The 4,088-nt window shown below is 50.4% G+C and overlaps 1 long non-coding RNA gene across 3 annotated transcripts in view; it reads left to right on the forward strand.

Annotated features, from left to right (window-relative positions):
• Positions 1 to 4,088, forward strand: part of LOC104995867 — a 13,778-nt gene that overhangs the window by 7,478 nt on the left and 2,212 nt on the right. For all 3 annotated transcript variants that reach the window (XR_826104.1, XR_826106.1, XR_826105.1), the window contains one exon: positions 2,856 to 2,926. This is a non-coding gene — a long non-coding RNA (uncharacterized LOC104995867). The remainder of the gene's footprint in view (positions 1 to 2,855; positions 2,927 to 4,088) is intronic.

Here is a 4,088-nt window from a genome sequence, read left to right on the forward strand (position 1 = left end):
GGGTGGGGGATGTGGGTAGGGAGGGGAGGAACACAGCCTGGACCCTTGTCCTGCATATTGACTGGACTGTTTCTATGAGGGGTCCAGCCTTGTCAGGGTCAGTGTTCTCTTGACCCTGGGTTCCCTTGACCAGAGTTTCAGGTGGGAGGAAACCCTGGAAGATTGCTTTCTGAAATCTGTTCCGGCAGCTTTGTATAAAGTGGAGTTCTTCTGTTCTTTCTGTCTGACCAGTCTCTACTTCCTTCCCCTCTTTCATAACAGAAGGTGTTTTCCACCACCCCCCCAAGAAAGATTTTTAAAATTAAATTTATTTATTTTAAATTGAAGGATAATTGCTTTACAATATTGTGTTATTTTCTGCCATACCTTAACATGAATCAGTCATAGGTATACTATCTGTCCCCTCCTTCTTGAACCTCCCTCCCCATCCCACCCCTCTAGGTTGTTATAGAGCCCCAGTTGAGTTTCCTGAGTCATACAGCAAATTCCCATTAGCTATCTATTTTCCCATTGGCTAGCTATTGGAAGGATTGATGCTGAAGCTCCAATGCCTTGGCCACCTGATGCAAAGAACTGACTCATTGGAAAAGACCCTGATGCTGGGAAAGATTGAAGGCAGAAGGAGAAGGGGATGACAGAGAATGAGACAGTTGGATGGCATCACTGACTCGATGGACATGAGTTTGAGCAAGCTCCGGAAGTTGATGATGGACGGGGAAGCCTGGTGTGCTGCAGTCCATGGGGTGGCAAAGAGTCTGACACAACTGAGCAATTGAACTGTGCTGACTGATCTATTTTATATACAGTAGAGTATATGTTGGAGTTTCCCTGGTGGCTCAGTTGGTAAAGAATCTCCCTGCAATGCAGGAGACCCAGGCTTGATCCCTTGGTTGGGAAGATCCCCTGGAGAAGGAAATGGCGGCCCACTCCAGTATTCTTGCCTGGGAAATCCCATGGACAGAGGAGCCTGGTGGACTACAGTCCATGGGGTCACAAAGAGTTGGACATGACTGAGCAAGTAAACCACAGTGTATGTTTCCATGTTACTCTCTCCATACATCCCACCCTCTTCTGCTGCCCCCCATGTCAATAAGTCTATTCTTTATGTCTGTCTCCATTCTGTGCTAAGTTGCTTCAGATGATGGTTGAAATTGGCCGTGGTGGGAGCACAGGTGGACCTCAGAGATATTGCAGGGCTTTCCTCGCCCCCCGCCCCAGACTACCACAATAAAGCAAATAGCACAATAAAGCAAGTCATAGGCTTTTTGGCTGTGTTCTTAGGGCTGTCAGAGAAGACCATTTCTTTCCCTTGGCATTGTTAAAGAGGTAGGATGTCAGCAGTCATCTTGCCAGACACAGGGAAAGAATTTCTGAGAGATCAAGGGAGCAAAGGATACTCATGATGTCACTTGAATGCCTGAATCCAGCCATACCTGATGCTGGTATATTCCTGAATGTCCAGTTACATAGATCAATATTCCTCTTTCTTTGCCTAGGTAGCATGAGTTGAGCTCCTGCCACCTGTCAATAAAAATGCCATGAATAATACAAATGGGTCACCCATAGCCAATTAAATAGATTTGGTGTTTGTCTTGATTATGGTGGTGGTTTCATAGGTGTATTTATCTGCCACAACTCACTGAATTGTACACTTTGAGTGGGTACATCTTATTGTAAGTAAATTAAGATGCTACAAATGTAAAAAAAGAGGGGGGTGTGTGTGGTTGGTGGGAGTGGCTTTCTCATATCTAATTCTGCCAGGTAAAGACTCAGATAGGAAAAGAAGATGAAACCAGAAGGATGGTTCTGTAACTCGCACCAGCCGGTTCCTGCTTCCACCTGTTATTGTGATTTTTATCCACCCACCTATTTACCAGGGGCTTCCTTGGTGGCTCAGTGGCAAAGAATCCACCTGCAATACAGGAGACCACCTGCAATGCAGGAGACGTGGGTTCGATCCCTGGGTTGGGAATATCCCCTGGAGAAGGAAATGGCAACCCACTCCAGTATTCTTGCCTGGAAAATCCCATGGACAGAAGAGCCTGACGAACTACAGTTGCAAGAATCAGACATGATTGAGCGACTAAACCATGAACCACCACCACCATTTACCACCTGGGACCTCTTAGAGAAGAAGAAGGAAGGATGGAAGGAAACAGCCCTCTTGAAGGGGGGAGAAGCAGAACTGAAGTTGGGTCTTCTCTCTCCTGCCAGCCCTGGAAACCAGCCAAGTCACCGTGACCCTTTATCCAGTGATAAGAGCCTTACAGAGCAACAATGTGACCAAAGCAAACGGGCAGCCCAGCAGAACTTCACCTGCTGGTCCTCTGAGAGGGAGTTGAAACAAACACCTATGGGCTCATTCTCCTTTTCTGTCTCTGGGGTATGGGAGAGGGTGAGCTCCAGGTTGCAAATAAGGAAAAGCCTGGACCAGGCCTCGTGCTTGAATCCCACCCCTGGGTCCTGGCTCAGGGCCTTAAGGCTGCTGTTCCCTCCTGAGCACCTGGCACAGCACCCTGTTTCCCACACGGCCTTGAGGGGAGTTAAGAAATAATATCAGGATTTCCCTGGTGGTCCCGTGGTTGAGAATCCTCCTTGCAGTGCAGGGGACACCAGTTGAATCCCTAGTCTGGGAAATAGGATCCCACATGCGGGGGAGCAACTAAACCTGCACGCTGAAACTACTGAAACCCGTGAGCCACAGCTAGAGAGTCCACGCGCTACAATGGATTCCCACAAGATGCAACAAAGGTCCTGTGTGCCCCATCTAAGACCTGAAGCAACCAAATAAACAATAGATATTTTTTAAAAAGAAATAACATCAATGACAGCAGCTACTTCTACTTCTTTCCTAGGAGACCATCTGAGTGCCCACCCCATGACTGACTCCATAAGCACGAGATGACTTCATCCTCAAATCCTGAAGGTAAGTTCTCTTAGCAATCGCCATCATACAGTCGAGGAAGCTGATGCTCAGAGAGGTTAAGTCACTTGTAGGGTTCACACAACTAAGGAGAGGCATGGCTGGGCTTCAAACTCAGTTCTGTCTGGTCCCAAACCTGGCTTCCAAGCTGTACAGAGTACAAAGCAGCGTAAATGACATTTGTCTTTCGCACCCGGTGACACTGAATTCATAATCAGCAGGCCCACACAAGGTGAGCCATCCTGGGCAGATGGATATCAATGCCTGCCGCCAGTGTGAGTGCTCCCTGGGCAATGGCCAGGGTGGAGATTTCCCAGTCCCTGGCATGGATCCCCACCTGCAGCCCATGGAAAGGTCCTCAGGAGATTTCTGGGGGCAGAGACAGGCCTCCCAGCTGCAGATCAGCCTGGGATGGGCTCAGGACTCTGCAGGAGTAGCTGGGCATTCGTCTTCCCCTGGCTGTGGGCGTCTCTCCAAGAGTGACAGGAGAGCTATTTCAGAACAGGCAGGGGGCCTCAGTCCAGTCTGCCCAAACATGCACCCCTCAGATGACTGCCTGGCCCCAGAGAGTGCAAGGACTGAGCCAACAAGACCTCCACAGCCATCTGGGGCTCCCGGCAGGATGGATGCAGGTGTGGATCCTGTGCCCTGTTCACACGGGTCACGCTCAGTTCCGGTCCCCTGATGCTCCCACTGGAGTCACTTCCTTCCCCACTGCCACCCTGTCCACAGAAGGACTGCTCAAGGAAGGACTCGCCTGGGCTGAAATTTTGGCTGGGTTCCAGGGAGCTGGCTTGGTCTGATTGGGTGGCGAGGATTGGGGAGGGGGAGGAGGTAAGGGGAAGCGGCTGCAGGTGTGGAGGGAGAGGGGGGAGGTGGGGGTGCACAGTGGCCAAGTGGTCAGGGCGGGGTGTGGACAGACAGGCTAGGGAAAGATGGAGCAGAAAGGGGCTCTGAGGCCAGAAAAGGGAGGCGGGCAGCATGCATCCCCGGACTGGAGGGAAGAAAAGCATCAGAATATTTAGAGCAGAGAAGCAGAGCCGAGTGGGTCGTGTGTGTGTGTTAGTCACTCAGTCGTGTCCAACTCTATGTGACCCCATGGACTGTAGCCCGCTAGGCTCCTCTGTCCGTGGGATTCTCCAGGCAAGAATACTGGAGTGGGTTG

The sequence above is a fragment of the Bison bison genome, unplaced genomic scaffold (genome assembly GCF_000754665.1).
Source record: "Bison bison bison isolate TAMUID 2011002044 unplaced genomic scaffold, Bison_UMD1.0 scf7180017864289, whole genome shotgun sequence".
Classification (NCBI taxonomy): Eukaryota; Metazoa; Chordata; class Mammalia; order Artiodactyla; family Bovidae; genus Bison; species Bison bison.